Source organism: Patagioenas fasciata, chromosome 26 (genome assembly GCF_037038585.1).
Source record: "Patagioenas fasciata isolate bPatFas1 chromosome 26, bPatFas1.hap1, whole genome shotgun sequence".
NCBI lineage: Eukaryota > Metazoa > Chordata > Aves > Columbiformes > Columbidae > Patagioenas > Patagioenas fasciata.
Window position 1 is genome coordinate 839,582 of NC_092545.1, and position 24,194 is coordinate 863,775.

At 60.9% G+C, this 24,194-nt stretch overlaps 1 long non-coding RNA gene across 1 annotated transcript in view; it reads left to right on the plus strand.

The window, feature by feature from the left end:
- Positions 1 to 20,964, plus strand: part of LOC139825664 (uncharacterized) — a 214,482-nt gene extending 193,518 nt beyond the window's left edge. Inside the window, exon 3 of the long non-coding RNA XR_011735879.1 lies at positions 20,914 to 20,964. This is a non-coding gene — a long non-coding RNA (uncharacterized lncRNA). The remainder of the gene's footprint in view (positions 1 to 20,913) is intronic.
- Positions 20,965 to 24,194: the final 3,230 nt, after the last annotated feature.

Here is a 24,194-nt window from a genome sequence, read left to right on the forward strand (position 1 = left end):
ATTATGACATCCTGGGGATCCCTTTGGCCCCAGGGCCCATTGTGACAGGGCGGGGATCCCCCTTGTCCCCAGGGCCCATTGTGAAACCGTGGGGACCCTCTTGTCCCCAGGGCCCATTGTGGCACCGTGGAGACCCCCCCTTTGTCTCCAGTGCCCATTGTGACATCCTGGGGACCCCCTTTGTCCCCAGTGCTCATTGTGACAGGGTGGGACCCCCCTTGTACCCAGGGCCCGTTGTGACATCCTGGGGACCCCCTTTGTCCCCAGGGCCTATTGTGACATCCTGGGGAGTCCCCTTTATCCCCAGGGCCCATTGTGACATCCTGGGGACCCCCTTTGTCCCTAGGGTTCATTGTGACATCCCAGGACCCCCATTGTCCCCAGGGCCCATTGTGAACAACCTGGGGACCCCCCTTTTTCCCCGGGCCCATTGTGGCGTCCCAGGATGCTTCGTTGTCCCCTGGGCCCATTGTGACATCCCGGGGACCCCTTTTGTCCCCAGGGTTCATTGTGACATCCTGGGGCCTCCCTTTGTCCCCAGGGCCCATTGTGACATCGCAGGAGCCCCCATTGTCCCAAGGGCACATTGTTACATCCTGGGGACCCCCTTGTCCCCAGGGCCCATCGTGGCACCGTGGGGACCCCCCCTTTGTCTCCAGTGCCCATTGTGACATTCTTGGGACCCCCCTTGTCCCCAGGACCCGTTGTGACATCTTGGGGACCCCTATGTCACCAGAGCCCATTGTGATATCCTGGGGAGCCCCCTTTGTCCCCAGGGCCCATTGTGCACATCCTGTGGACCCCTCTTTGTCCCCAGGGCCCATTGTGATATCCTGGGGAGCCCTCTTTTTCCCCAGGGCCTATTGTGACATCCTGGGGACCCCCTTTGTCCCTCGGGCCCATTGTGACATCCTGAAGACCCCCTTTGTCCCCAGGGCCTATTGTGACATCCCAGGACCCCCCCTTTTCTCCAGGGCCCATTGTGACGTCCCAGGACCCCCTATTGTCCCCAGAGCCCATTGTGACATCCCAGGACCCCCCATTGTCCCCAGGCCCCATTATACACATCCTGGGGTCCCTCTTTATCCCCAGGGCCATTGTGACACAAAGGGGGATCCCCTTTGTCCCCAGGGCCCATTGTGACGTCCCAGGATGCCCCATTGTCCCCTGGGCCCATTGTGAAATCATGGGGACCCCCTTTGTCCCCAGGGCCTATTGTGACATCCCAGGACCCCCCATTGTCCCCAGGGCCCATTGTGACACCGTGGAGACCCTCCTTGTCCTCAGGGCCCATTATGCATATTCTGGGGACACCCCTTTGTCCCCAAGGCCCATTGTGACATCCTGGGGAGACCCCATTGTCCCCAAGGCCCATTGTGGCACCATGGGGACCCCCTTTGTCCCCAGTGCCCATTGTGACATCTTAGGACCCCACTTTGTCTCCAGGGCCCATTGTGACATCCTGGGGACCACCTGTGTCCCCAGGGCCCATTGTGACATCCCAGGAGCCACCGTTGTCCCCAGGGCCCATTGTGACATCCTGGGGACCCCCTTGTCCCCAGTGTCCATTGTGGCATCCTGGGACCCCCGTTGTCCCCAGGGCCCATTGTGGCACCATGTGGACCCCCTTTTTCCCGAGGGCCCATTATAACGTCCCAGGACCCCCCATTGTCCCCTGGGCCCATTGTGACATCCTGGGGTCCCCCTTTTGTCCCCTGGGCCCATTGTGACACTGTGGGGATCTCCTTTGTCCCCAGGGACCATTGTGACACTGTGGGGACCCCCTTTGTCCCCAGGGCCCATTGTGACATCCTGGGGAATCCCTTTGTCTCCAGGGCCCATTGTGACGTCCCAGGACCCTGCTTTGTCCCCGGGGCCCATTGTGACATCCTGGGGAACCGCTTTGTCCCCAGGACCCATTGTGATGTCCCAGGACCCCCCCTTGTCCCCAGGGCTCATTGTGATGTCCCAGGATCCCCATTGTCCCCAGAGCCCATTGTGATGTCCTGGGAACCCCCTTTGACCCCAGGGTCCATTGTGACACCATGGGGACCCCCTCTTGTCCCCAGGGCCCATCGTGGCACCGTGGGGACCCCCTTGTCACTGGGGACCCATTGTGACACTATGGGGACCCCCCTTTGTGCCCAGGGCCCATTGTAACATCCTGGGGACCGCCTTGCCTCCAGGGCCCCTTGTGACATCAAAGGATCACCCTTTGTCCCCAGGACCCATTGTGACATCCCAGGACCCCACTTACTCCCCAGGGCCCATTGTGGCACCATGAGGACCCCCTTTGTCACCAGGGCCCATTGTGACATCCCAGGACCCCAAGTTGTCCCCAAGACCCATTGTGACATCCTAGTACCCCCCGCAGTCCCCCGGGCCCATTGTGACACCATGGGGATCGCCTTTGTCCCCGTGGCCCATTGTGACATCCCAGGACCCCGCGTTGTCCCCAGGGCCCATTCTGACATCCTGGGGACCCCCCTTGTCCCCAGGGCTTATTGTGACATCCTGGGGACCCCTTTTGTCCCAGGGGCACATTGTGGCACCATGGGGACCCCCTTTATCCCCAGGGCCACTTGTGACATCCTGGGGACCCCCCTTGTTCCCAGTGCCCATTATGACATTCTGGGGACCCCCTTTGTCCCAGGGGCACATTGTGGCACCACGGGGACCCCCTTTGTCACCGGGGCCCATTGTGACATCCCAGGACCCCAAGTTGTCCCCAGGGCCCATTGTGACACCATGGGTACCCCCTTTGTCCCATGGGCCCATTGTGACATCCTGGGGACCCCCTTGTCGCCAGGGCCCATCATGGCACCGTGGGGACCCCCCTTTGTCCCCAGTGCCCATTGTGACATCCTGGGGACCCCCCTTGTCCCCATGGCTTATTGTGACACCCTGGGACCGCCTTTGTCCCCAGGGCCCATTGTGATGTCCCAGGACCCCCCATTGTCCCCAGGGACCATTGTGACATCCTGGGGACCCCCTTTGTCCCAAGACCCCATTGTGACATCCTGGGGACCCCGCCTTGTCCCCAAAGCCCATTGTGACATCCTGGGGACCCTCTTTGTCCCCAGGGCCCATTGTGGCACCATGGGGACACCCTTTGTCACTGGGGCCAGTTGTGACATCCCAGGACCCCACTTTGTCCCCAGGGCTTATTGTGATACCATGGGGACCCCCCCTTGTCCCCAGGGCCCATTGTGACATTCAGGGGGACTCCTCTTTGTCCCCAGGGCCTATTGTGTCATCCTGGGGATCTCCCCTTGTCTCTAGGGCCCATTGTGAGACTGTGGAAGACCCCCTTTGTCCCCAAGTCCCATTGTGACGTCCCAGGACGCCTCGTTGTCCCCAGGACCCATTGTGACTCCATGGGAACCCCCCCTTGTCCCCAGGGCCCATTGTGACATCCTGGGACCCCCCTTTGTCCCCAGTGCTCATTGTGAAATCCTGGGGACCCACTTTGTCCCCAGGGCCCATTGTGGCACCATGGGAAGCGCCTTTGTCACTGGGGACCATTGTGACATTCCAGGATTTTACTTTGTCCCCGGGGCCCATTGTGACATCCTGGGGATCCCCCTTTGTCGCCAGGGCCCACTGTGACACCGTGGGCACCCTCTTTGTCCCATGGGCCCATTGTGACCTTCAAGGGACCCCCCATTGTCCCCAGGGCCCATTGTGACATCCTGGGTACCCCCTTTGTCCCCAAGACCCATTGTGACATCCTAGTACCCCCCGCAGTCCCCAGGGCCCATTGTGACATCCTGGGGATCCCTTTGGCCCCAGGGCCCATTGTGACAGGGCGGGGATCCCCCTTGTCCCCAGGGCCCATTGTGAAACCGTGGGGACCCTCTTGTCCCCAGGGCCCATTGTGGCACCGTGGAGACCCCCCCTTTGTCTCCAGTGCCCATTGTGACATCCTGGGGACCCCCTTTGTCCCCAGTGCTCATTGTGACAGGGTGGGACCCCCCTTGTACCCACGGCCCGTTGTGACATCCTGGGGACCCCCTTTGTCCCCAGGGCCTATTGTGACATCCTGGGGAGTACCCTTTATCCCCAGGGCCCATTGTGACATCCTGGGGACCCCCTTTGTCCCTAGGGTTCATTGTGACATCCCAGGACCCCCATTGTCCCCAGGGCCCATTGTGAACAACCTGGGGACCCCCCTTTTTCCCCGGGCCCATTGTGGCGTCCCAGGATGCTTCGTTGTCCCCTGGGCCCATTGTGACATCCCGGGGACCCCTTTTGTCCCCAGGGTCCATTGTGACATCCTGGGGCCTCCCTTTGTCCCCAGGGCCCATTGTGACATCGCAGGAGCCCCCATTGTCCCAAGGGCACATTGTTACATCCTGGGGACCCCCTTGTCCCCAGGGCCCATCGTGGCACCGTGGGGACCCCCCCTTTGTCTCCAGTGCCCATTGTGACATCCTTGGGACCCCCCTTGTCCCCAGGACCCGTTGTGACATCTTGCAGACCCCTATGTCACCAGAGCCCATTGTGATACCCTGGGGAGCCCCCTTTGTCCCCAGGGCCCATTGTGCACATCCTGTGGACCCCTCTTTGTCCCCAGGGCCCATTGTGATATCCTGGGGAGCCCTCTTTTTCCCCAGGGCCTATTCTGACATCCTGGGGACCCCCTTTGTCCCCCGGGCCCATTGTGACATCCTGAAGACCCCCTTTGTCCCCAGGGCCTATTGTGACATGCCAGGACCCCCCCTTTTCTCCAGGGCCCATTGTGACGTCCCAGGACCCCCTATTGTCCCCAGAGCCCATTGTGACATCCTGGGGAACCGCTTTGTCCCCAGGACCCATTGTGACGTCCCAGGACCCCCCTTGTCCCCAGGGCTCATTGTGATGTCCCAGGATCCCCATTGTCCCCAGAGCCCATTGTGATGTCCTGGGAACCCCCTTTGACCCCAGGGTCCATTGTGACACCATGGGGACCCCCTCTTGTCCCCAGGGACCATCGTGGTACCGTGGGGACCCCCTTGTCACTGGGGACCCATTGTGACACTATGGGGACCCCCCTTTGTGCCCAGGGCCCATTGTAACATCCTGGGGACCCCCTTGCCTCCAGGGCCCCTTGTGACATCAAAGGATCACCCTTTGTCCCCAGGACCCATTGTGACATCCCAGGACCCCACTTACTCCCCAGGGCCCATTGTGGCACCATGAGGACCCCCTTTGTCACTGGTGCCCATTGTGACATCCCAGGACCCCCCATTGTCTGCAGAGCCCATTGTGACACTATAGGGACCCCCCTTGTCACTGAGGACCCATTGTGACACCATGGGCACCTCCCCTTGTCGTCAGAGCCCATCGTGACATCCCAAAACCCCCAATTGTCTCCAGGGCCCATTGTGACATCCTGGGGACCTCCCTTTCTCCCCAGGGCCCATTGTGACGTTCCAGGAACCCCCATTGTCCTCAGGGCCCATTGTGACATTCAGGGGACCCCCTTTGTCTTCAGGGCCCATTGTGACACCATGGAGACCCCATTTGTCACTCGGGCCCATTGTGACATCCTAGGACCCCCCATTGTCCCCAAGGCCCATTGCGACATCCTGGGGACCCCCCTTTGTCCTCAGGGCCCATTGTGACATTCAGGGCACCCCTCTTTGTCCCCAGGGCCCATTCTGATACCATGGGGACCACTTTGTCCCCAGGGCCCACTGTGACATCCTGGGGACGCCCTTTGTCCCCAGGGCCCATTTTGACACCATGTGCACCCCCCTTTGTGCCCAGGACCGATTGTGACATCCTGGGGACCCTCTTTGTCCCCAGGGCCCATTGTGACATCCTGGGGACACCCCATTGTCTCCAGGCCCCATTGTGAACATCCTGGGGACCCCCTTGTCCCCAGGGCCCATCGTGGCACCGTGGGGACCCCCCGTTGTCCCCAGGGCCTATAGTGACACCGTGGGTACCCCCTTTATCCCATGAGCCCATTGTGACATCCCAGGACCCCGCGTTGTCCCCAGTGCCCATTGTGACATCCTGGGGACCCCCCTTGTCCCCAGGGCTTATTGTGACATCCTGGGGACCGCCTTTGTCCCCAGGGCCCATTGTGACATCCTGGGGACCCCCCTTGTCCCCAGGGCTTATTGTGACATCCTGGGTACCCCCTTTGTCCCCAGTGCCCATTGTGACATCCTGGGGACCCCCCTTGTCCCCAGGGCTTATTGTGACATCCTGGGGACCGCCTTTGTCCCCAGGGCCCATTGTGACATCCCAGGACCCCAAGTTGTCCCCAGGGACCATTGTGACACCGTGGGGACCCCCTTTGTCCTCAGGGCCCGTTGTGAACATCCTGGGGACCCCCTTGTCCACACGACCCATCGTGGCACCGTGGGGACCCCCGGTTGTCCCCAGGGCCTATAGTGACACCGTGGGTACCCCCTTTATCCCATGAGCCCATTGTGACATCCTGGGGACCCCCTTGTCCCCAGGGCCCATTGTGACACCATGGGGATCGCCTTTGTCCCCGTGGCCCATTGTGACATCCCAGGACCCCGCGTTGTCCCCAGGGCCCATTCTGACATCCTGGGGACCCCCCTTGTCCCCAGGGCTTATTGTGACATCCTGGGGACCCCTTTGTCCCAGGGGCACATTGTGGCACCATGGGGACCCCCTTTATCCCCAGGACCACTTGTGACATCCTGGGGACCCCCCTTGTCCCCAGTGCCCATTATGACATTCTGGGGACCCCCTTTGTCCCAGGGGCACATTGTGGCACCACGGGGACCCCCTTTGTCACCGGGGCCCATTGTGACATCCCAGGACCCCAAGTTGTCCCCAGGGCCCATTGTGACACCATGGGTACCCCCTTTGTCCCATGGGCCCATTGTGACATCCTGGGGACCCCCTTGTCGCCAGGGCCCATCATGGCACCGTGGGGACCCCCCTTTGTCCCCAGTGCCCATTGTGACATCCTGGGGACCCCCCTTGTCCCCATGGCTTATTGTGACACCCTGGGACCGCCTTTGTCCCCAGGGCCCATTGTGACGTCCCAGGACCCCCCATTGTCCCCAGGGACCATTGTGACATCCTGGGGACCCCCTTTGTCCCAAGACCCCATTGTGACATCCTGGGGACCCCGCCTTGTCCCCAAAGCCCATTGTGACATCCTGGGGACCCTCTTTGTCCCCAGGGCCCATTGTGGCACCATGGGGACACCCTTTGTCACTGGGGCCAGTTGTGACATCCCAGGACCCCACTTTGTCCCCAGGGCTTATTGTGATACCATGGGGACCCCCCTTGTCCCCAGGGCCCATTGTGACATTCAGGGGGACTCCTCTTTGTCCCCAGGGCCTATTGTGTCATCCTGGGGATCTCCCCTTGTCTCTAGGGCCCATTGTGAGACTGTGGAAGACCCCCTTTGTCCCCAAGTCCCATTGTGACGTCCCAGGACGCCTCGTTGTCCCCAGGACCCATTGTGACTCCATGGGAACCCCCCCTTGTCCCCAGGGCCCATTGTGACATCCTGGGACCCCCCTTTGTCCCCAGTGCTCATTGTGAAATCCTGGGGACCCACTTTGTCCCCAGGGCCCATTGTGGCACCATGGGGAGCGCCTTTGTCACTGGGGACCATTGTGACATTCCAGGATTTTACTTTGTCCCCGGGGCCCATTGTGACATCCTGGGGATCCCCCTTTGTCGCCAGGGCCCACTGTGACACCGTGGGCACCCTCTTTGTCCCATGGGCCCATTGTGACCTTCAAGGGACCCCCCATTGTCCCCAGGGCCCATTGTGACATCCTGGGTACCCCCTTTGTCCCCAAGACCCATTGTGACATCCTAGTACCCCCCGCAGTCCCCAGGGCCCATTGTGACATCCTGGGGATCCCTTTGGCCCCAGGGCCCATTGTGACAGGGCGGGGATCCCCCTTGTCCCCAGGGCCCATTGTGAAACCGTGGGGACCCTCTTGTCCCCAGGGCCCATTGTGGCACCGTGGAGACCCCCTCTTTGTCTCCAGTGCCCATTGTGACATCCTGGGGACCCCCTTTGTCCCCAGTGCTCATTGTGACAGGGTGGGACCCCCCTTGTACCCAGGGCCCGTTGTGACATCCTGGGGACCCCCTTTGTCCCCAGGGCCTATTGTGACATCCTGGGGAGTCCCCTTTATCTCCAGGGCCCATTGTGACATCCTGGGGACCCCCTTTGTCCCTAGGGTTCATTGTGACATCCCAGGACCCCCATTGTCCCCAGGGCCCATTGTGAACAACCTGGGGACCCCCCTTTTTCCCCGGGCCCATTGTGGCGTCCCAGGATGCTTCGTTGTCCCCTGGGCCCATTGTGACATCCCGGGGACCCCTTTTGTCCCCAGGGTCCATTGTGACATCCTGGGGCCTCCCTTTGTCCCCAGGGCCCATTGTGACATCGCAGGAGCCCCCATTGTCCCAAGGGCACATTGTTACATCCTGGGGACCCCCTTGTCCCCAGGGCCCATCGTGGCACCGTGGGGACCCCCCCTTTGTCTCCAGTGCCCATTGTGACATCCTTGGGACCCCCCTTGTCCCCAGGACCCGTTGTGACATCTTGCAGACCCCTATGTCACCAGAGCCCATTGTGATATCCTGGGGAGCCCCCTTTGTCCCCAGGGCCCATTGTGCACATCCTGTGGACCCCTCTTTGTCCCCAGGGCCCATTGTGATATCCTGGGGAGCCCTCTTTTTCCCCAGGGCCTATTCTGACATCCTGGGGACCCCCTTTGTCCCCCGGGCCCATTGTGACATCCTGAAGACCCCCTTTGTCCCCAGGGCCTATTGTGACATGCCAGGACCCCCCCTTTTCTCCAGGGCCCATTGTGACGTCCCAGGACCCCCTATTGTCCCCAGAGCCCATTGTGACATCCTGGGGAACCGCTTTGTCCCCAGGACCCATTGTGACGTCCCAGGACCCCCCTTGTCCCCAGGGCTCATTGTGATGTCCCAGGATCCCCATTGTCCCCAGAGCCCATTGTGATGTCCTGGGAACCCCCTTTGACCCCAGGGTCCATTGTGACACCATGGGGACCCCCTCTTGTCCCCAGGGACCATCGTGGTACCGTAGGGACCCCCTTGTCACTGGGGACCCATTGTGACACTATGGGGACCCCCCTTTGTGCCCAGGGCCCATTGTAACATCCTGGGGACCCCCTTGCCTCCAGGGCCCCTTGTGACATCAAAGGATCACCCTTTGTCCCCAGGACCCATTGTGACATCCCAGGACCCCACTTACTCCCCAGGGCCCATTGTGGCACCATGAGGACCCCCTTTGTCACTGGTGCCCATTGTGACATCCCAGGACCCCCCATTGTCTGCAGAGCCCATTGTGACACTATAGGGACCCCCCTTGTCACTGAGGACCCATTGTGACACCATGGGCACCTCCCCTTGTCGTCAGAGCCCATCGTGACATCCCAAAACCCCCAATTGTCTCCAGGGCCCATTGTGACATCCTGGGGACCTCCCTTTCTCCCCAGGGCCCATTGTGACGTTCCAGGAACCCCCATTGTCCTCAGGGCCCATTGTGACATTCAGGGGACCCCCTTTGTCTTCAGGGCCCATTGTGACACCATGGAGACCCCATTTGTCACTCGGGCCCATTGTGACATCCTAGGACCCCCCATTGTCCCCAAGGCCCATTGCGACATCCTGGGGACCCCCCTTTGTCCTCAGGGCCCATTGTGACATTCAGGGCACCCCTCTTTGTCCCCAGGGCCCATTCTGATACCATGGGGACCACTTTGTCCCCAGGGCCCACTGTGACATCCTGGGGACGCCCTTTGTCCCCAGGGCCCATTTTGACACCATGTGCACCCCCCTTTGTGCCCAGGACCGATTGTGACATCCTGGGGACCCTCTTTGTCCCCAGGGCCCATTGTGACATCCTGGGGACACCCCATTGTCTCCAGGCCCCATTGTGAACATCCTGGGGACCCCCTTGTCCCCAGGGCCCATCGTGGCACCGTGGGGACCCCCCGTTGTCCCCAGGGCCTATAGTGACACCGTGGGTACCCCCTTTATCCCATGAGCCCATTGTGACATCCCAGGACCCCGCGTTGTCCCCAGTGCCCATTGTGACATCCTGGGGACCCCCCTTGTCCCCAGGGCTTATTGTGACATCCTGGGGACCGCCTTTGTCCCCAGGGCCCATTGTGACATCCTGGGGACCCCCCTTGTCCCCAGGGCTTATTGTGACATCCTGGGTACCCCCTTTGTCCCCAGTGCCCATTGTGACATCCTGGGGACCCCCCTTGTCCCCAGGGCTTATTGTGACATCCTGGGGACCGCCTTTGTCCCCAGGGCCCATTGTGACATCCCAGGACCCCAAGTTGTCCCCAGGGACCATTGTGACACCGTGGGGACCCCCTTTGTCCTCAGGGCCCGTTGTGAACATCCTGGGGACCCCCTTGTCCACACGACCCATCGTGGCACCGTGGGGACCCCCGGTTGTCCCCAGGGCCTATAGTGACACCGTGGGTACCCCCTTTATCCCATGAGCCCATTGTGACATCCTGGGGACCCCCTTGTCCCCAGGGCCCATTGTGACACCATGGGGATCGCCTTTGTCCCCGTGGCCCATTGTGACATCCCAGGACCCCGCGTTGTCCCCAGGGCCCATTCTGACATCCTGGGGACCCCCCTTGTCCCCAGGGCTTATTGTGACATCCTGGGGACCCCTTTGTCCCAGGGGCACATTGTGGCACCATGGGGACCCCCTTTATCCCCAGGACCACTTGTGACATCCTGGGGACCCCCCTTGTCCCCAGTGCCCATTATGACATTCTGGGGACCCCCTTTGTCCCAGGGGCACATTGTGGCACCACGGGGACCCCCTTTGTCACCGGGGCCCATTGTGACATCCCAGGACCCCAAGTTGTCCCCAGGGCCCATTGTGACACCATGGGTACCCCCTTTGTCCCATGGGCCCATTGTGACATCCTGGGGACCCCCTTGTCGCCAGGGCCCATCATGGCACCGTGGGGACCCCCCTTTGTCCCCAGTGCCCATTGTGACATCCTGGGGACCCCCCTTGTCCCCATGGCTTATTGTGACACCCTGGGACCGCCTTTGTCCCCAGGGCCCATTGTGACGTCCCAGGACCCCCCATTGTCCCCAGGGACCATTGTGACATCCTGGGGACCCCCTTTGTCCCAAGACCCCATTGTGACATCCTGGGGACCCCGCCTTGTCCCCAAAGCCCATTGTGACATCCTGGGGACCCTCTTTGTCCCCAGGGCCCATTGTGGCACCATGGGGACACCCTTTGTCACTGGGGCCAGTTGTGACATCCCAGGACCCCACTTTGTCCCCAGGGCTTATTGTGATACCATGGGGACCCCCCTTGTCCCCAGGGCCCATTGTGACATTCAGGGGGACTCCTCTTTGTCCCCAGGGCCTATTGTGTCATCCTGGGGATCTCCCCTTGTCTCTAGGGCCCATTGTGAGACTGTGGAAGACCCCCTTTGTCCCCAAGTCCCATTGTGACGTCCCAGGACGCCTCGTTGTCCCCAGGACCCATTGTGACTCCATGGGAACCCCCCCTTGTCCCCAGGGCCCATTGTGACATCCTGGGACCCCCCTTTGTCCCCAGTGCTCATTGTGAAATCCTGGGGACCCACTTTGTCCCCAGGGCCCATTGTGGCACCATGGGGAGCGCCTTTGTCACTGGGGACCATTGTGACATTCCAGGATTTTACTTTGTCCCCGGGGCCCATTGTGACATCCTGGGGATCCCCCTTTGTCGCCAGGGCCCACTGTGACACCGTGGGCACCCTCTTTGTCCCATGGGCCCATTGTGACCTTCAAGGGACCCCCCATTGTCCCCAGGGCCCATTGTGACATCCTGGGTACCCCCTTTGTCCCCAAGACCCATTGTGACATCCTAGTACCCCCCGCAGTCCCCAGGGCCCATTGTGACATCCTGGGGATCCCATTGGCCCCAGGGCCCATTGTGACAGGGCGGGGATCCCCCTTGTCCCCAGGGCCCATTGTGAAACCGTGGGGACCCTCTTGTCCCCAGGGCCCATTGTGGCACCGTGGAGACCCCCCCTTTGTCTCCAGTGCCCATTGTGACATCCTGGGGACCCCCTTTGTCCCCAGTGCTCATTGTGACAGGGTGGGACCCCCCTTGTACCCAGGGCCCGTTGTGACATCCTGGGGACCCCCTTTGTCCCCAGGGCCTATTGTGACATCCTGGGGAGTCCCCTTTATCTCCAGGGCCCATTGTGACATCCTGGGGACCCCCTTTGTCCCTAGGGTTCATTGTGACATCCCAGGACCCCCATTGTCCCCAGGGCCCATTGTGAACAACCTGGGGACCCCCCTTTTTCCCCGGGCCCATTGTGGCGTCCCAGGATGCTTCGTTGTCCCCTGGGCCCATTGTGACATCCCGGGGACCCCTTTTGTCCCCAGGGTCCATTGTGACATCCTGGGGCCTCCCTTTGTCCCCAGGGCCCATTGTGACATCGCAGGAGCCCCCATTGTCCCAAGGGCACATTGTTACATCCTGGGGACCCCCTTGTCCCCAGGGCCCATCGTGGCACCGTGGGGACCCCCCCTTTGTCTCCAGTGCCCATTGTGACATCCTTGGGACCCCCCTTGTCCCCAGGACCCGTTGTGACATCTTGCAGACCCCTATGTCACCAGAGCCCATTGTGATATCCTGGGGAGCCCCCTTTGTCCCCAGGGCCCATTGTGCACATCCTGTGGACCCCTCTTTGTCCCCAGGGCCCATTGTGATATCCTGGGGAGCCCTCTTTTTCCCCAGGGCCTATTCTGACATCCTGGGGACCCCCTTTGTCCCCCGGGCCCATTGTGACATCCTGAAGACCCCCTTTGTCCCCAGGGCCTATTGTGACATGCCAGGACCCCCCCTTTTCTCCAGGGCCCATTGTGACGTCCCAGGATCCCCTATTGTCCCCAGAGCCCATTGTGACATCCTGGGGAACCGCTTTGTCCCCAGGACCCATTGTGACGTCCCAGGACCCCCCTTGTCCCCAGGGCTCATTGTGATGTCCCAGGATCCCCATTGTCCCCAGAGCCCATTGTGATGTCCTGGGAACCCCCTTTGACCCCAGGGTCCATTGTGACACCATGGGGACCCCCTCTTGTCCCCAGGGACCATCGTGGTACCGTGGGGACCCCCTTGTCACTGGGGACCCATTGTGACACTATGGGGACCCCCCTTTGTGCCCAGGGCCCATTGTAACATCCTGGGGACCCCCTTGCCTCCAGGGCCCCTTGTGACATCAAAGGATCACCCTTTGTCCCCAGGACCCATTGTGACATCCCAGGACCCCACTTACTCCCCAGGGCCCATTGTGGCACCATGAGGACCCCCTTTGTCACTGGTGCCCATTGTGACATCCCAGGACCCCCCATTGTCTGCAGAGCCCATTGTGACACTATAGGGACCCCCCTTGTCACTGAGGACCCATTGTGACACCATGGGCACCTCCCCTTGTCGTCAGAGCCCATCGTGACATCCCAAAACCCCCAATTGTCTCCAGGGCCCATTGTGACATCCTGGGGACCTCCCTTTCTCCCCAGGGCCCATTGTGACGTTCCAGGAACCCCCATTGTCCTCAGGGCCCATTGTGACATTCAGGGGACCCCCTTTGTCTTCAGGGCCCATTGTGACACCATGGAGACCCCATTTGTCACTCGGGCCCATTGTGACATCCTAGGACCCCCCATTGTCCCCAAGGCCCATTGCGACATCCTGGGGACCCCCCTTTGTCCTCAGGGCCCATTGTGACATTCAGGGCACCCCTCTTTGTCCCCAGGGCCCATTCTGATACCATGGGGACCACTTTGTCCCCAGGGCCCACTGTGACATCCTGGGGACGCCCTTTGTCCCCAGGGCCCATTTTGACACCATGTGCACCCCCCTTTGTGCCCAGGACCGATTGTGACATCCTGGGGACCCTCTTTGTCCCCAGGGCCCATTGTGACATCCTGGGGACACCCCATTGTCTCCAGGCCCCATTGTGAACATCCTGGGGACCCCCTTGTCCCCAGGGCCCATCGTGGCACCGTGGGGACCCCCCGTTGTCCCCAGGGCCTATAGTGACACCGTGGGTACCCCCTTTATCCCATGAGCCCATTGTGACATCCCAGGACCCCGCGTTGTCCCCAGTGCCCATTGTGACATCCTGGGGACCCCCCTTGTCCCCAGGGCTTATTGTGACATCCTGGGGACCGCCTTTGTCCCCAGGGCCCATTGTGACATCCTGGGGACCCCCCTTGTCCCCAGGGCTTATTGTGACATCCTGGGTACCCCCTTTGTCCCCAGTGCCCATTGTGACATCCTGGGGACCCCCCTTGTCCCCAGGGCTTATTGTGACATCCTGGGGACCGCCTTTGTCCCCAGGGCCCATTGTGACATCCCAGGACCCCAAGTTGTCCCCAGGGACCATTGTGACACCGTGGGGACCCCCTTTGTCCTCAGGGCCCGTTGTGAACATCCTGGGGACCCCCTTGTCCACACGACCCATCGTGGCACCGTGGGGACCCCCGGTTGTCCCCAGGGCCTATAGTGACACCGTGGGTACCCCCTTTATCCCATGAGCCCATTGTGACATCCTGGGGACCCCCTTGTCCCCAGGGCCCATTGTGACACCATGGGGATCGCCTTTGTCCCCGTGGCCCATTGTGACATCCCAGGACCCCGCGTTGTCCCCAGGGCCCATTCTGACATCCTGGGGACCCCCCTTGTCCCCAGGGCTTATTGTGACATCCTGGGGACCCCTTTGTCCCAGGGGCACATTGTGGCACCATGGGGACCCCCTTTATCCCCAGGACCACTTGTGACATCCTGGGGACCCCCCTTGTCCCCAGTGCCCATTATGACATTCTGGGGACCCCCTTTGTCCCAGGGGCACATTGTGGCACCACGGGGACCCCCTTTGTCACCGGGGCCCATTGTGACATCCCAGGACCCCAAGTTGTCCCCAGGGCCCATTGTGACACCATGGGTACCCCCTTTGTCCCATGGGCCCATTGTGACATCCTGGGGACCCCCTTGTCGCCAGGGCCCATCATGGCACCGTGGGGACCCCCCTTTGTCCCCAGTGCCCATTGTGACATCCTGGGGACCCCCCTTGTCCCCATGGCTTATTGTGACACCCTGGGACCGCCTTTGTCCCCAGGGCCCATTGTGACGTCCCAGGACCCCCCATTGTCCCCAGGGACCATTGTGACATCCTGGGGACCCCCTTTGTCCCAAGACCCCATTGTGACATCCTGGGGACCCCGCCTTGTCCCCAAAGCCCATTGTGACATCCTGGGGACCCTCTTTGTCCCCAGGGCCCATTGTGGCACCATGGGGACACCCTTTGTCACTGGGGCCAGTTGTGACATCCCAGGACCCCACTTTGTCCCCAGGGCTTATTGTGATACCATGGGGACCCCCCTTGTCCCCAGGGCCCATTGTGACATTCAGGGGGACTCCTCTTTGTCCCCAGGGCCTATTGTGTCATCCTGGGGATCTCCCCTTGTCTCTAGGGCCCATTGTGAGACTGTGGAAGACCCCCTTTGTCCCCAAGTCCCATTGTGACGTCCCAGGACGCCTCGTTGTCCCCAGGACCCATTGTGACTCCATGGGAACCCCCCCTTGTCCCCAGGGCCCATTGTGACATCCTGGGACCCCCCTTTGTCCCCAGTGCTCATTGTGAAATCCTGGGGACCCACTTTGTCCCCAGGGCCCATTGTGGCACCATGGGGAGCGCCTTTGTCACTGGGGACCATTGTGACATTCCAGGATTTTACTTTGTCCCCGGGGCCCATTGTGACATCCTGGGGATCCCCCTTTGTCGCCAGGGCCCACTGTGACACCGTGGGCACCCTCTTTGTCCCATGGGCCCATTGTGACCTTCAAGGGACCCCCCATTGTCCCCAGGGCCCATTGTGACATCCTGGGTACCCCCTTTGTCCCCAAGACCCATTGTGACATCCTAGTACCCCCCACAGTCCCCAGGGCCCATTGTGACATCCTGGGGATCCCTTTGGCCCCAGGGCCCATTGTGACAGGGCGGGGATCCCCCTTGTCCCCAGGGCCCATTGTGAAACCGTGGGGACCCTCTTGTCCCCAGGGCCCATTGTGGCACCGTGGAGACCCCCCCTTTGTCTCCAGTGCCCATTGTGACATCCTGGGGACCCCCTTTGTCCCCAGTGCTCATTGTGACAGGGTGGGACCCCCCTTGTACCCAGGGCCCGTTGTGACATCCTGGGGACCCCCTTTGTCCCCAGGGCCTATTGTGACATCCTGGGGAGTCCCCTTTATCTCCAGGGCCCATTGTGACATCCTGGGGACCCCCTTTGTCCCTAGGGTTCATTGTGACATCCCAGGACCCCCATTGTCCCCAGGGCCCATTGTGAACAACCTGGGGACCCCCCTTTTTCCCCGGGCCCATTGTGGCGTCCCAGGATGCTTCGTTGTCCCCTGGGCCCATTGTGACATCCCGGGGACCCCTTTTGTCCCCAGGGTCCATTGTGACATCCTGGGGCCTCCCTTTGTCCCCAGGGCCCATTGTGACATCGCAGGAGCCCCCATTGTCCCAAGGGCACATTGTTACATCCTGGGGACCCCCTTGTCCCCAGGGCCCATCGTGGCACCGTGGGGACCCCCCCTTTGTCTCCAGTGCCCATTGTGACATCCTTGGGACCCCCCTTGTCCCCAGGACCCGTTGTGACATCTTGGGGACCCCTATGTCACCAGAGCCCATTGTGATATCCTGGGGAGCCCCCTTTGTCCCCAGGGCCCATTGTGCACATCCTGTGGACCCCTCTTTGTCCCCAGGGCCCATTGTGATATCCTGGGGAGCCCTCTTTTTCCCCAGGGCCTATTGTGACATCCTGGGGACCCCCTTTGTCCCCCGGGCCCATTGTGACATCCTGAAGACCCCCTTTGTCCCCAGGGCCTATTGTGACATCCCAGGACCCCCCCTTTTCTCCAGGGCCCATTGTGACGTCCCAGGACCCCCTATTGTCCCCAGAGCCCATTGTGACATCCCAGGACCCCCCATTGTCCCCAGGCCCCATTATACACATCCTGGGGTCCCCCTTTATCCCCAGGGCCATTGTGACACCATGGGGACCCCCTTTGTCCCCAGGGCCCATTGTGACGTCCCAGGATGCCCCATTGTCCCCTGGGCCCATTGTGAAATCATGGGGACCCCCTTTGTCCCCAGGGCCTATTGTGACATCCCAGGACCCCCCATTGTCCCCAGGGCCCATTGTGACACCGTGGAGACCCTCCTTGTCCTCAGGGCCCATTATGACATTCAGGGGACTCCTCTTTGTCCCCAGGGACTATTGTGACATCCTGGGGACCCCCCTTTACTCCAGGGCCCATTGTGACACCGTGGAGACCCCATTTGTCACTGGGGCCCATTGTGACATCCCAGGACACCCCATTGTCCCCAGGGCCCACTGAGACATCCCGGCGACCACCCTTTGTCCCCAGGGCCCATTATGCACATTCAGGGGACACCCCTTTGTCCCCAAGGCCCATTGTGACATCCTGGGGAGACCCCATTGTCCCCAAGGCCCATTGTGGCACCATGGGGACCCCCTTTGTCCCCAGTGCCCATTGTGACATCTTAGGACCCCACTTTGTCCCCAGGGCCCATTGTGACATCCTGGGGACCACCTGTGTCCCCAGGGCCCATTGTGACATCCCAGGACCCCCCATTTTCCTCAGGGCGCATTGTGACATCCTGGGGACCCCCTTTGTCCCCAGGGGCCATTGTGACATACCAGGACCCATTCTTGTCCCCAGAGTCCATTGTGACATCGTGGGCAGCCCCCTTTGTCCCCAGGCCCATTGTGACATCCTGGGGACCCTGTTGTCTCAAGGGCCCATTGTGACACCGTGGGGACCCCCTTTGTCACTGGGGCCCATTGTGGCATACCAGGACTCCACTTTGTCCCCAGGGCCCATTGTGACACCGTGGGGACCCCTTTGTCCCCAGGACCCATTGTGACATCCCATGACCCCCCTTGTCCCCAGGGCCCATTGTGACATCCTGGGGACCCCTTTGTCCCCAGGCACCATTGTGACAGGGTGGGACCCCCCTTGTACCCAGGGCCCGTTGTGACATCCTGGGGACCCCCTTTGTCCCCAGGGCCTATTGTGACATCCTGGGGAGTCCCCTTTATCCCCAGGGCCCATTGTGACATCCTCGGGACCCCCTTTGTCCCTAGGGTTCATTGTGACATCCCAGGACCCCCATTGTCCCCAGGGCCCATTGTGAACAACCTGGGGACCCCCCTTTTTCCCCGGGCCCATTGTGGCGTCCCAGGATGCCTAGTTGTCCCCTGGGCCCATTGTGACATCCCGGGGACCCCTTTTGTCCCCAGGGTCCATTGTGACATCCTGGGGCCTCCCTTTGTCCCCAGGGCCCATTGTGACATCGCAGGAGCCCCCATTGTCCCAAGGGCACATTGTTACATCCTGGGGACCCCCTTGTCCCCAGGGCCCATCGTGGCACTGTGGGGACCCCCCCTTTGTCTCCAGTGCCCATTGTGACATCCTTGGGACCCCCCTTGTCCCCAGGACCCGTTGTGACATCTAGGGGACCCCTATGTCACCAGAGCCCATTGTGATATCCTGGGGAGCCCCCTTTGTCCCCAGGGCCCATTGTGCACATCCTGTGGACCCCTCTTTGTCCCCAGGGCCCATTGTGATATCCTGGGGAGCCCTCTTTTTCCCCAGGGCCTATTGTGACATCCTGGGGACCCCCTTTGTCCCCCGGGCCCATTGTGACATCCTGAAGACCCCCTTTGTCCCCAGGGCATATTGTGACATCCCAGGACCCCCCCTTTTCTCCAGGGCCCATTGTGACGTCCCAGGACCCCCTATTGTCCCCAGAGCCCATTGTGACATCCCAGGACCCCCCATTGTCCCCAGGCCCCATTATACACATCCTGGGGTCCCCCTTTATCCCCAGGGCCATTGTGACACCATGGGGACCCCCTTTGTCCCCAGGGCCCATTGTGACGTCCCAGGATGCCCCATTGTCCCCTGGGCCCATTGTGAAATCATGGGGACCCCCTTTGTCCCCAGGGCCTATTGTGACATCCCAGGACCGCCCATTGTCCCCAGGGCCCATTGTGACACCGTGGAGACCCTCCTTGTCCTCAGGGCCCATTATGACATTCAGGGGACTCCTCTTTGTCCCCAGGGCCTATTGTGACATCCTGGGGACCCCCCTTTTCTCCAGGTCCCATTGTGACATCCCAGGACCCCCTCTTTTTCCCCAAGGCCCATTGTGACATCCCACGACCCCCCATTGTCCCCAGGCCCCATTATGCACATCCTGCGGTCCCCCTTTATCCCCCGGCCCCATTCTGACACTGTGGGGACCCCCGTTGTCCCCAGGACCCATTGTGACATCCTGGGGACCCCCTTTGTCCCCAGGGCCTATTGTGACATCCCAGAATCCCCCATTGTCCCCAGGGCTCATTGTGACATCGTGGGGACCCCCCCTTTTTCTCCAGTGCCCATTGTGACATCCTGGGGACCCCCCTTTGTCTCCAGGGCCCATTGTGACGTTCAGGGGAACCCCCTTTGTCCCCAGGGCCCATTGTGACATCCTGGGGACTCCCTTTGTCCCCAGGGCCCATTGTGACATCCCAGGACCCCCCATTGTCCCCAGGGCCCATTGTGACATCCTGGGAACCCCCTTGTCTCCAGGGCCCATCGTGGCACCGTGGGGACCCTCCCCTTTTTCTCCAGTGCCAATTGTGACATCCTTGGCACCCCTCTTGTCCTCAGAGCCCATTGTGACATCCTGGGGAGCCCCCTTTGTCCCCAGGGCCCATTGTGACATCCCAGGACCCCCCATTTTCCCCAGGGCGCATTGTGACATCCTGGGGACCCCCTTTGTCTTCAGGGGCCATTGTGACATACCAGGACCCACCCTTGTCCCCAGAGTCCATTGTGACATCCTGGGCAGCCCCCTTTGTCCCCAGGCCCATTGTGACATCCTGGGGACCCTGTTGTCTCAAGGGCCCATTGTGACACCGTGGGGACCCCCTTTGTCACTGGGGCCCATTGTGGCATACCAGGACTCCACTTTGTCCCCAGGGCCCATTGTGACACCGTGGGGACCCCTTTGTCCCCAGGACCCATTGTGACATCCCATGACCCCCCTTGTCCCCAGGGCCCATTGTGACATCCTGGGGACCCCTTTGTCCCCAGGCACCATTGTGACAGGGCGGGACACCCCTTGTCTCCAAGGCCCATTGTGACATCATGGGGATCCCGTTTGTGCCCAGGGCCCATTGTTACATCCTGGGGACCCCCTTTGTCCCCAGAGGCCATTGTGACATCCGGGGGACCCCCCTTGTCCCCAGAGCCCATTGTGATATTCAGGGGACCCCCTCTTTTTCCCCAGGGCCTATTGTGACATCCTTGGGACCTCGTTTGTCCCCAGGGCCCATTGTTGTACCATGGGGACCCCCTTTGTCCCCAGGGCCCATTGTGGCACCATGGTGAACCCCTTTGTCACTGGGGCTCAGTGTGACATCCCAGGACCCCCCGTTGTCCCCAGGGCCCATTGTGACATCCTGGGTCCCCCTTTGTCCCTGTCGAGGGTTAGGATTGCGGGGTGACAATCAAACCCTGGCAGATGTGTTGTCAACCTCCTCTGCCCCCCACTTCCCCCTTTTGCCCCTCCCTCTCCCCCCTTCCCACTCAGCACAGGCGATCGGGAGGGGAAGAAGCACAGAGGGGAGAGAGTTGGAAAAGTTCAAGATGTTTTACTGATGCTACTGATGAGAACAGAGAAAATAATACAAATATACAAAACCCATCTTGTAAGTCTGAGCAACTGCAGAGCCAGCACCCAAAGTCCTGGACTGGACTCTGCAGCCAACCGGAGCTGGATTCAGTCTCTCACTGGCCTCCGTTCGCAGGGACGACCAGCAAGGTCCTCTCCTGATGTCGGCCATGAGCAGAAGGGAAGAAAAAAGGCAAAAGGGAAGGAAAAGGGACGAGATTCTCGTGATCTCCCGCTTTTATATGAAGTATTCACGTGAACGGAATGTTATACACAGTTGCTCACCGGTTTCTCGTTGCCCCTCTCGCGAGATGTCCACCCGTGCTTATCAATAAGTTTCCATTCCATTGCTGGGTTTGCCAAAACATGTGTCTGGTTCTCCAGGAAAATGCAGCTGACATGAAGGCTTTGGCTGACAGGCAAAATTCACTAAAAGAGAAACTTGTTTTTTACCAAAACCAGGACAGGTGGGGGCGCAGAGGCTGCTGAGACATGGAGATGGACTGGGACACGGGGGTGGGCTGGGACATAGAGATAGGCTGGGACATGGATGGCCTGGGTCACAGAGACTGCTGGGATGTGCAGACGGGCTGGGTCATGGGCACGAGTCAGAGCCAGCACAGGAGCAGGGAGGCTGGGGCAGCTCCATCCTGCAGACGTGCTTGTCCTGGCCATGCCAGCCATGGGATACGTGCCCCAGCACAGACACACACCCGTGGGACACACAGCTGGCCACAGGGACCCCAGAGACACACGCACGCCCCGTGCCATCATTCCAGTTTATTGGTGGAGCCATGGTGGTCACTGGTGTGGCGGTGGCGGTGGCCAAGGCTCTGCCGGTTCCGCAGACGCCAGTGCTGGGGTTGGCTCAGCGGCGGCGGCGCCATGTCCCCCTGTGGCGGCGGCTGCTCCTGTACCGCCGGCGTCGGCTCCGCCCAGAGCGGCGGCCAGAGCGGCTCCGGTAGCGGCGCCGGCCGTGGCGGCGGCTGCGGCTGCGGCTCCTGCTTCGCCGGTACCGGGCCATGGTGGGGTGGCCGCCGCCCTGTGCTGCCAGAGGATGCCGCTCTGCACCCACGGCCCTGCTTTTATAGGGGTGCCTGGGCGGGGCCCTTGGTGACATCAGCAGTGACGTCACAATGCCCACTGTGGCAGTCGCACATCCCCCATGATCCGGAGCCTCCAACGGGGCAGTCGATGGCTCCTTAGCACCTTCTGTGCCCCACTGTGCCTGTCCCCACGTGCACACCGAGGGTGGCACCGAGGTGCTCACAGTCCAAACTGATCACTGTGTTTAAAAAGATAATCGAGGGGGAAGGGCAACCAAAGAGCCAGGAATCCATATTTCAAATAAATCAATAAGGTGAGAGGGTTGTTAATTAGATGAATGAGACAGGTAAACTGAGGCCAGCCCTGGGGAGTCTGTAACCCCTGCAGTGCCAAGCGCTGGGGAGCAGGGCAGGGAATGTGCAGCTGGGGTTGGTGGATGTGTAAGCGGGGGCTTTTTGTCCCATTCCCTGTGCTGTCTTTGGGTAGAACACCTGGTCTTGCCAAATCGTTTATAAAATACGCTTTGCTGAGAGATCCTGCCCGGGGCTGTTCTCTTGGCAAGGGGATTGTTTCCCACAGCAGGGTTTGGCAGCAGAAGTTTGGCAGGACAAGAGGGCCCATGAGGTCAGAAAGCACAGCAGAGCTGGAACGTGGGGTCACGGGCACCAAACCCAGCTCGGGTGGAGCCAAGAGGGTCCCCTCGTGTGCAGGGCCCAAAGCGCCATCTGTAGCATCTGCCCGTCCTTCTGAGCGCCCAGAGCCCTCTTCTTGGGGCCAAATCCTCATGTTTAGGGTCCCAACGCATCTTTCATCACCCACGGCCTTTGGTCAGGGTCCACAGCTTCATTTTCAGGTGGAGCCGCTGCCTGGCAACAACCGCCCGGAAGTCTGTGGACAGCCAGGGGATGAAATGCAGCCAATCACATTTGAGGAGGCGGGGCAAGTCATGTGATTGAAACGTAAGCAGCCAATCGAGCTTTGAGACCTGCAGGACAGTTGGCGACAGTTGAACAAACTGGGCAGCCCTGAGGGGTGGGCTGTGCTGACTGCACCAATCACACCTGGTGGGAGTGCAGCACAGGATGATTGACAAATAGTCTGACCAATCATTTGGTGGGGGGAGCCAGTGGGAAATCCCAGACAGCCAATCAGAGGAAACAGCGGCTCAGGGAAGGCGGACACTGTGGAGGGAGTAACCCCTCAGGTTGCCAATCAGAGAGAGTATCACCTCAGGGCAGGGTGAGCCCCAAACCAGGACAGAATCACTGCCCAGGCAGCCAATCAGCTGCAGGATCAGCTCAGGGGGGGAGACTGACAGCCCTCCTGACCAATGGTGGCGCAGCCCAGGCTGAGCAGGCGGTTGCTCTGCAGGCGGCCAGCGTGAGCTTTGCCATGGCGCCCGTGGAGCTGCCCGAGGCCGAGCAGCCCCCGGCCCAGCCCTGGGGCCCTTTTTCCTCCCTCTGGGGCCCTGGAGATGTCTTGCTGCCTCTGGCCCAGGTGTGTGTGGGCTGCTCTGGCCTTGTTCTCCTGGGCGGGGGAGGGGGCAGGGGGCACTTGCTGGAGAGGAGCAGCTGGGGCTGGAGCTGGAGAGAGCAGGAGAAGGGGAAGCAGCTGGAGGGTGGAGTGCAGGGGATCCCCACAGCTGCTGCTGCAGCTGCACCAGAGACAGCTGCCCCTCTGGGTGAGGAAGAGTCCCTGTGAGCAGCCTCAGCAGAGCAGATCACAAACGTGCACCGCAGGGTCTGTGTAAGTGGGGAAAATCACTGTCCGGCCGTATAGTGTGTGTGTGTGTGGGGTGCGTCTGGGGAGCCTCGTGCTGTGAGAGCTGTCAGACACCCATGTGTTCTCTTAGGTGCGGGATGGACAAACGGCTGGAGCTACAGAATAGGAGGGGAGGGAAAGACAGGCAGACAGAAGTGCCTGAACTGCACAGCTTGCCTGGCAGTGCAGAGAGCAGGAACTGTGGTGAGTGCTGGGCCCTTGGGCTCATTTCGTCCTGTTTTGTGCTCCTCTCCCTCCCTCCCTGCTCCCTCCTCTTTCCTACCGTGTCCTTCTCCCTCTTCATCTCTTCTCTCTCTGCCCCTCTCTGCTTCTTCCTCACCGTTTCCTCCACCCGTCTCCACCTCTGTGCAGGGTTTCTCGTATCTCCCTCTCTGTCTCCGCTGCTCTGTGCTTCTCATCATCCCTGGTTTCTCTTTGTCACATTCTGCTCTGTTGCTGTGTCCTGCTCCCTGCCCCATCATTTCTCACTGTATCCCTCTGTCCTGCTCCCTGCACCTATTCCTGCCCCTCTTCTTTTTTACTCCCTCTCCATCTTGCTGCCCGCCCCAGGATTTTTTCCCCAATCTCTGTCCTGCCCCCAACCCTTGT